Here is a 9,724-nt window from a genome sequence, read left to right as displayed (position 1 = left end):
GGTTACCACATCTACATATAACAACTAAACACTAAGATTTATAACTATTAAGGAAAATGTGGAGCCGGAGAGATAGCATAGAGGTAGGGTATTTGCTTTCATGCAGAAGGATGATGGTTCAAACTCCCGGCATCCCATATGGTCCCCAAGCCTGCCAGGAGCAATTTCTGAGCCTAGAGCCAGGAGTAACCCCTGAGCACTGCTGGGGTGTGACCCAAAAAAAAAGAAAGAAAGAAAGAAAGAAGAAAGAAAGAAAGATAAGATGAAGAAAAAGAAAGAAAGAAATGAAAGAAAGAGAGAAAGAAAAGAAAGAAAAGAAAGAAAGAAAGAGAGAGAGAGAAAAAAGAGAAAGAAAAAGAAGAGAAAGAGAAGAAAGAAAGAAAGAAAGAAAGAAAGAGAAAGAAAGAAAGAGAAAGAGAGAAAAAGAAAGAAAGAGAGAGAAAGAAAGAAAGAAAGAAAGAAAAGAAAGAAAGAGAAGAGAAGAGAAAAAAAGAGAGAAAGAGAAAGAAAGAGAAAGAAAAGAAAGAAAGAAAGAAAGAAAGAAAAAAGAAAGAAAGAAAGAAGAAGAAAGAAAAAAGAAAGAAGAAAGAAAGAGAAGAGAAAGAAGAGAGAGAGAAAGAAAGAGAAAGAAAGAAAGAGAATGAAAGAAAGAGAGAAAGAAAGAAAGAGAGAGAGAGAGAAAAAAGAGAGAAAGAGAGAAAGAGAAAGAAAGAAAGAAGAAAGAAAGAAGAAAGAGAAAGAGAGAAAGAAAGAGAGAGAGAGAGAAAGAGAAAAAAGAAAGAATGAAAGAGAAAGAAAGAAAAGAAAGAAAGAGAGAGAGAAGAAAAAAAGAGAGAAAGAGAAAGAAAGAGAGAAAAGAAAGAAGTAGAGAGAAAAGAAGAAGAAAGAAGAAAGAGAAAGAAGAAAGAAAAGAAAGAAAGAAAGAGAAGAAAGATAAAGAAAGAGAAGAAAGAAGGAGAAAGAAAGAGAATGGAAAGAAGAAAAGAAAGAAGAAAGAAGAAAGAAAGAAAGAAAGAAAGAAAGAGGAAAGAAAGAAAGAGAATGAAAGAAAGAAGAGAAGAAAGAAAAGAAAAGAAAGAAAGAAAGAAAGAAAAGAAAGAAAGAGAAGAAAGAAAGAAAGAAAGAAAGAAAAGAAAGAAAGAAAGAAAGAAAAGAAAGAAAGAAAAGAAAGATAAGAAAGAAAGAAAAGAAAGAAAGAAAGAAAGAAAAGAAAGAAAACACATTTTTTATAAGCTTCTCTCTGTAAATGTAAGGGTTGATTGGACACCAGCTTAATCTAAACAACTGTTTCCATTGTTGCAGGTTTTTTTGGTTGTCTTCTCTTTGCTGTACCCACTGGCATATACGATGTTCAGAATATATGCCATTTAGACCAGGAGTCCTCAAACTACGACCTGCGGGCCATATGCAGCCCGCCTAAGGACATTTAGTCGGCCTACTGCCCACACTGGCCCACTGGGCCGGCTCTTGCTGTCTTTTTTTTTTTACAGGATAGTCATGGTGGGAGAGGGGGCGGTGAATATATGGGAATTATTACTTGGGCCTTCAGTCGGTGAGAGGATCAGAATATCTCAGGACAGACTACTATACTACCCCAGTATTCAGAGGAATCATTTGGGAGGGCGCCTGCACTGTGGCTTGTGAGCACGTGAAGGTCGGAAAGTGGGAGGGAGAGAGAGCGCGCCAGAGACAGAGGCACGGCCACCAGAGGCAGCTTGGAAGTAGGTTGCAACATTATTAAAAAAAGGTGAGTCCCCATGGTGAATAGAAGAAACTGTGGATAAGAAGAAGAAATGAAGAAATGTAGTTAAGGGTGAAAAGAAGGAAACATTGAAAGTTAGACAGAAGGAAAAGTAGAAAGGAGGAAAGAAGTTATGGTGTGAATAAGGAATGAAGTAAGGTAGAACAGAGGTAAAGAAAAAAGCAGGAAAGGAGGAAATTTAGAAAGGAGAGAAGGAAAAATATTAAGTTGAATGGGTGGTAACAGTGATCTCTGATCTCTGGATGTGCTGCCTGCTGTTCTCCCCTTCGATCAGTGATTAACAGCTGAGGAGTAACAAAACCCAATTTAAAATATGAAGAGTGCATTTACATTCAGCTATATAATGTTATATGTTGTGTATATACATATACATGTATATACATATATATACAACATATAGAAATATATATATAAATGTATGTACACTATATATATATATATATATATATATATATATATATATATTTACACGGTTTATACTGTTGTGATCTATGAACAAAACTGCAGGTGTAATTAACCTTTTCACTGCTTAGGGATTGCTGTATTGTAAAAATGATAATAAAAAATTAACATTTACTATACTTCTGTTAATTTACAAAAAATATATAGATGTCACAGAAACAATCAAATAGTCTTAAACAAAAGCTTTAGCTGTGGTTGGAAAAATGTGTTGACCTGATCACTTGTACTATGTAGTATGTCTTTGCAATAAACCCTTAAAATCACAGCGCCAAAATTTCCTAAAAGGGCCTAGTCATTAAGGAGGCAGAACACTGCAGATATTTGTGGTTAATGGCACCTACACCAGTGTGAACCTGAGGCAAAAGAAATCGAAAATGTAGATACAATTTACCAAATGGAAATGGCTGAACTGAAGAATTGTGACTCTCTGAAAGACACATTCAAGTCAAACAGCCTTCTTAATTTTTAATGCATCTCTGCCCTCTGAGACATTGTTACTCATCTCAAGAACAATGCACTCAAAATGGGAACCATCTTTGGCAACACTTATGTCTGTGAACAGACGTTTCCTAGAATGAAACATTTGAAATCTCCCACCAGATCAAGACTAATAACGCACACTTGCATCATTTGTTACAACTAGCAGTGACAAATATGGAACCTGACATTGACCACCTCATTAGTCGAAAGCGGGCCCATAGTTCCCATTGAAATACTGGTATGTTTGTTGATTTAATTTTACTTCATTTTAAATATTGTATTTGTTCCAGTTTTGTTTCTTCACTTCAAAATAAGATATATGCAGTGTGCATAAAAATTCGTCCATAATTTTTGTTTTTACTGTAGTCTGGCCTGCCAACAGTTTGAGGGACAGTGAACTGGCCCCCAGTTTAAAACGTTTGAAGACCCCTGATTTAGATGTTTCTTCATGGAGTTATTCTAAATACCACATATAGATTATATCATTCTCTATCCTTCTTCTGGCTTACTTCATTTAACATAATATTTTCTTGATACATGTTGCTGAAAATTACATGTTTGTATTATTTCTTATTGCTATATAGCATTCCATTGTGTATATGTACCACATCTTCATGATTCAATCATCTTTTGTTGGGCATCTAGGTTGATTCCTAGTCTTAGCCATTTTAATGAATGCTGCAATGAATAGTGGTATGCATACATTCTTTTTGATGGATGTTTTTCTGTCCTGGGGATAAATACCCAAGATAGAGATTTCTGGGTTATATGGTAGCTTAATTTTGAGTCCCATGACAATCCTCCATATTTTTTTTCATAGGGGTTGGACCAGGAACATTCCCACCAACAGTGGCTGAGAGCTCCTTTCTTACCACTTCCCCATCAATAGAATGTTCCTATTAATTTTGATATGTGCCATCTTCACTGATTTAAGGTGGTACCTCATTATTGACATTATTTAGATTTTCATAATGATAAGTGATAATGAGCATGTTCTCATGTGTCTGTTAGACATCTATTGGTCCTCCTCAGAGAAGTGCCTTTTCATCTACTCTCCCCATTTTTGATGATTATTTTTTCTTTTTGAGTTTTGTGGAGTTAACCTTTTATGAGTACATTGTATATCCTAGAAATTAAAAGCAAAAAATTTCCCCCATTCACATAGCCACTTTCTAATTTTAGTTCATGTTTTTTTTTTGCCATTCAGGAAAATTTTTAGTTTGGTGTAGTCCCATTTATTTAGGTTTGATGCTATAACTCTTGTCTCTGGTTCCCTAACATTGAAGACTTCTTTGAAGTCTAAGTCTTGGAATGTTTTGCCTATGTTTTCCTCAGTGATCTTTAAGAATTCAGGTCTAATCTCAAGATCTTTATTCTACTTTGAATTGACTTTTGTGTAAGGTGTGAGATATGGATCAACCTTTACATTCTTACACATTGTTATCCAATTGTTTCAACACCACTTGTAGAGACTGTCTTTGTTCCATTTCATATTCATAGCTCCTTTGTCAAAGACTATTTGATCATATGCTTGGGGTTTTGTCACTGAATAGTCTATTCTGAACCATTGGTTTGAAAATCTATGTTTTTACCAATACCATGCTGCTTTGATCACTATGGCTTTGTAGTAGAGCTTCAAATTAGATAATGAAATGCCTCCCAGTTTCTTGATTTTAGTATTTATTTGGCTATCCTAGTTCTTTTTTGGTTCAATCTTTGGTTCATGAACCTTATAATTGATTTTTCTAAGTCTTTGATGTAGTTTGTTTGAATTTGAATAGGGATTGCTTTGCATCTATATAGAGTTTAGGTAAGATGGTCATTTAGATAAAAGATATGATTCTTCCAATCCATGAGCACAAAATGTTCTTTCATTCCTACGTCTTCTTTAATTTTTTTCTGAAGTGTTTTGAATTTTTCTTGTTTTGTTTTGTTTTTGTTTGTTTTTTGGGCCACACCCATTTGATGCTCAGGGATTACTCCTGGCTAAGCACTCAGAAATTGCCCCTGGCTTGGGGACCATATGGGACGCCGAGGGATCGAACCACTGTCCTTCCTTGGCTAGCACTTGCAAGGCAGACACCTTACCTCTAGCACCAGATCGCCGGCCCCGAAGTTTTCTTAATATTGGTCTCTCACCTCTCTTATTAGGTTGATTCTTAGGTACTTGATAGGTTTGGACCCTAGTTTAAATGGGATAGTCTCTTTGATCTCTTTCTATTCTGAGTTGTGTTTTGTATAAAGAAATGCAACTGTCTTTTGTGTATTGACTTTTGGCTGGCCACCTTACTATATTCATTTATTGTTTTGAGGAGCTGCTCTGTGGACTCTTTATATTTCAATATATACCATCATGTTGCTTGACTTCCTCTTTTCCGATTTGGATTCCTTTAATTTCCTTTTCTTGTGTGATTGCTATTGCTATGACTTTTAATGCACTGTTGAAAAGAGTCGAGACAGTGGACATTCTTAACTCATGCCAGACCATAGTGGATGGAAATGCTTTCAATTTTTTACCATTAAAAATAATGTTGGCTGTGGGATTTTTATAGTAAGCTGTTACTATCTTGAGAATGGTTCCATTTATACCTATTTTGCTGAGGGTTTTCATACTGAATGGGTGGTGGATTTTGTCAAATGCTTTTTTTGCATCAATGGATATGATCGTTTGTTATTTATCCTTTATTGATGTGGTGTATGATGTTAATTGATTTGTGTATATTGAACCATCCTGTATCTTTTGAATATAACCACTTGCTCATGATAGATAATCTTTTTGATGTGTTATTGGATTTGGTTTGCAAAGATTTTGTTAAGGAATTTTGCATTTATATACATTAGTGAGATTGTTCTTCAGTTTTATTTCTTGGTGTTATCTTTGTCAGCTTTGGGTATGAGCATGATAATAGCTTTATAGAAGTTATTAGGGAGGGTTCCCATCTTTTCAATATTTGGGAAGAGTTTAAGGATCAATAGTAGTAACTCTTCTCTGAATGCTTCATAAAATTCACCTGTACACCCATCTGGTTCTAGACTTTTGTTCTTGGGGAGTTCCTTAATTACTGTTTCAATTTTTCTTACTTGTTATTGGCCTGATTAAGCTTTCCACTTCCTCCTCATTAATCATTGGGAGATGATATTTTTCCAGAAATCTCTTCATTTCTTCTAGGTTCTCTAGCTTAACAGAGTTTACTTGTTCATACTAAGGTTGCATGATGTCTTGGATTCCTTGAATGTGGGTTCATTTTAAAGGATATTTATATTTACTGCCAACTGCTCCATAAATACAACCAATAGTGTATGAGAGAGTAAATACTATGTAAGCAAACACTAAGTAAGCACCTTAAAGATAATGAAAGCTGTAATAGAACTGTGATAGATAAGATTAGTATGATATAATGTTTAAATCTATGATTTACCTTTACTCATAAAATATAAACAATACTTATGTATAGAGACCATACTAAGACCCATACAAGTCAGATTGTTGAATTGTTTATTCATACCTTTGTTAAGTTTTTTATAGACATTTTCTTTGTGCTAGACTACTTACTGGTTGCTTTAATGTAGAAATACAGACCAACTACAGGATAATTACATACATAAGTTTATCTTAGAAATAATTTAAATAATATTAAATAACACAAATGAGCCTATTAACTGTTATAGTAAAGTAAAGTTGTTCAATACAATGATATACTGACCTCGTCTCATCAATGAACTCATTTTAAGATTTTGCATAAGATTCAGGCTCTATTACTTGCAGATTTTAGAACTATGCTTCATATATCCAGATGGCTTCTGATTTTCTATTTTGTTCTGAACACCTGTCATTTCTGTATTCTTGTTAAGTTCTTTCTAGGTATGTATCTTAGCCACTCTCTAGTCATCTCTTTTAAAGTCCTCCTAAAATTTCTTATTACCTACCCAAATTTTGATCAATATAGACCTCCTAACAACTTTTTCTAATTACAAAAAAATGAAGAAAGAATTATTAATAGTAATAAAGCTGAAAGACATTTTTTAAATATCACTTACTCACCTCCTATGCTTTATCACTACATGTAATTGTTTAGGAAAGGAAATTTCCCTTTGATCTTAGTACCAGGAATAGTTCTGCTCTTGAGCAGTTGGTTCATTTTTCCATATGAAATTCATGAATCATTTAGCTGATCATGCTTGCTTCTCTGAGTTGGCTGCTCAAAATCTCCAAGTCAGATTTACAACCCATCTGTGGCAAGTAGATTGCATTTCGTGACATACATTATATAAGTCTTCATTCTTTTTATTCTCTTATTTTTCCTTCTAATTATTTAATTTTCTTGACTTATTTTTGTTTGAAGGTCACACCTGGCTATGCTCAAGGTGTGCTCTTGGCTCAGTTTTTAGGAAAACATAAATAGTGAAGAAATCTGACAGGAGTCAGCCATGTGCAAGACAACAGTCTTTCCTTATGTTCCATCTCTGTCCTTTTACCTTGACCTTTTTTAATCTTAAAATAATGAAGTTTAATATTACATATTTGAGCAATGATAAAACTTTTATTAGAAAAAAATATTTACCTGATTATAGACAAATTCAATCTTTAAATAGAAAATAAATATTTATCATAGCATAAATCTTACCTCTGATTGCATAATAATATCTTAACATTATTCTAGATAATTCTAGATAGATAATGTTAGATAGATAACTTCTGGATAAAAAGTTAGTGAATAGCCTAAGATTGAGTCAACAGCAAGTCTTTGCTTCCTTACTAAATATATTGTTCATTCTATGACCTGCAATTTGTTCTAGGTCATGACTTAATTGAGGTGTTTAATTATTTTACAAATTCTTTTAAAGAACACCAGTCTATGTTCCAAAGCTGACTTGAAATTTCATTTTATAAAGAAAATATTTAAGGTTATCATAAAGTTTGGGGTATTTAGGAACTACTTTGGTCAAAAAAAAATCACTAGTTTTGACTTTGCTATATAATTTTCTTTGGTCCACACTGCTCAAAATTTGAGTACAAGGTATAAAAGCCATGATATTTATTTCAAAGAAATAGGGAATTATATTAAGGACAATGTAAAGCTAATAATATATTAAAATACATGTGCTTAAGTAATTCATAGTTAGGCAATAACTAGTTTTAATTATCTGTCAAGAAAAATTGAAGAGTATACATGAATCAGGATTTTCAGTAAAGGTAGAACTTAAATTATTTAAGTCAGGTGAGAATTTTATGACATAAAGGTAGGCATATTTAAAACAAAGGAAAACACCATTTTTCTAAACAGAAGTACCATTTTAGGGATTTTGAATTTAAATTACCTTATCTTCATAGAATAAAATAAAGTCCAAGATATAGTTTAAATTTTGTTATGAGAAGTAACTGGTTACCCCATAGGGCCTTGATTAAGACAGCAACAATCTTTTAGTTTAAAAGCAGAAGAAAAACCCATCTGAGAGAATAGGAGAAACCATTAGGAGGGGTTGTAACTACTCAGGGTACAATGGTTTTAATTTTTACCATTGAGTTTTGCAACTTTAAGGTTAACATAATATATGACTTTTATTTCATTCTATCCTGAGGACTCAAAACAAAATTTAAAATCAGAAACAAGAAAAGAATATTCACCTTCACCAACACTATTTAGTTTAATATTAGAATTTATATCTAGAGCAATTCACCAACAGATTTCATATTGTAATGGTAAGAATCAATTTTAGTTTATTTTTATTGTTATTTGTTTTGGTTTGGAGGAATATTGGCAGTGATCAGAACTTACTTCTGGCTCTGAATTCAGGGATCATTCTTTATATGACTCAGGGAACCGTATGTGATGGTAGTGATAGAACTTGGGTCAAGTGCATGAAAGGCAAGCACCCTATATCTGCTATTATTATTTCTCTAACCCCAGAAAAAGTAAATTTTTATTACGATGGCATGCTAATATATTTAGACAATCCTAAGGACTTTTATTAAAGTGTGATTAGGAATAATACGTCAGGGGTAAGTATATAGATCAACAGGCTGAAGATAAATATGCTTTGCATATGAGAGGCATAGGTTTTTTTTTTTTGTTTTTTGTTTGTTTGTTTGTTTTTGGTTTTGGGTCACACCCAGCAGCGTTCAGGGGTTACTCTTGGCTCTATGCTCAGAAATTGCTCCTGGCAGGCTTGGGGGACCATATGGGATGCTGGGATTCGAACCAATGACCTTCTGCATGAAAGGCAAACGCCTTACCTCCATGCAATCTCTCCGGCCCCATGCGAGGCATAGGTTTGATTCCCAAAAATGCATGGACCCCTGTATCCAGGGTGGCACCCAAGCAAAGATAAAGGATTATCTCTTGAACACTCAGATGCAATCTACAAAAAAAAATCACAAAACAACAAAAATATCAATAAAGTGATAGAGTAAAAAAAATCAATATGCAAAAATATGTTTGACAATGAATTATCAAGAATTAGAAATTGGGGGCTGAAGAGATAGCACAGTAGTAGGGAGTACCTTGCCTTGCACGTAGCCAATCCAGGACAGAAAGTGGTTCGAATCTCTGCATCCCATATGGTCCCCTGTGCCTGCCAGGAGTGATTTCTGAGCACAGTGCAAGGATTAACCCCTGAGTGCTGTCGGTGTGACCCCCCCAAAATAAATTAGAAATTGGAAATAAAATTTCATTTACAATTGCATCAAAAATAATTAAATATCTCATTATAAATTTGACCACAAAATTGAATGACCTGTGTACTGAATAATAAAAGACATTGTTAAAAAAAATTGAAGATGCTACAGAGATTGAAAGATATTCTGTTATTACTGGGAGAATTAACTTCATTAAAACGGCATAGCCAAAACAATATAAATACCTAATGCATTGTTCCTCAAAATTCCAATGGCACTGATTACACAAATAGAATCAACTAAAGTCATAAATCTATTTGAAATATCAAAAGACCTCAACAAGCAAAACTCTTTTGAGAGAAAAGAAAATGGAAGCATCACACCCAAATCAAACTGTATTAGAT

The sequence above is a fragment of the Suncus etruscus genome, chromosome 4 (genome assembly GCF_024139225.1).
Source record: "Suncus etruscus isolate mSunEtr1 chromosome 4, mSunEtr1.pri.cur, whole genome shotgun sequence".
Lineage (NCBI taxonomy): Eukaryota > Metazoa > Chordata > Mammalia > Eulipotyphla > Soricidae > Suncus > Suncus etruscus.
The sequence above is the reverse complement of the archived record's forward strand: the minus strand, read 5'-3'. Positions refer to the sequence as shown.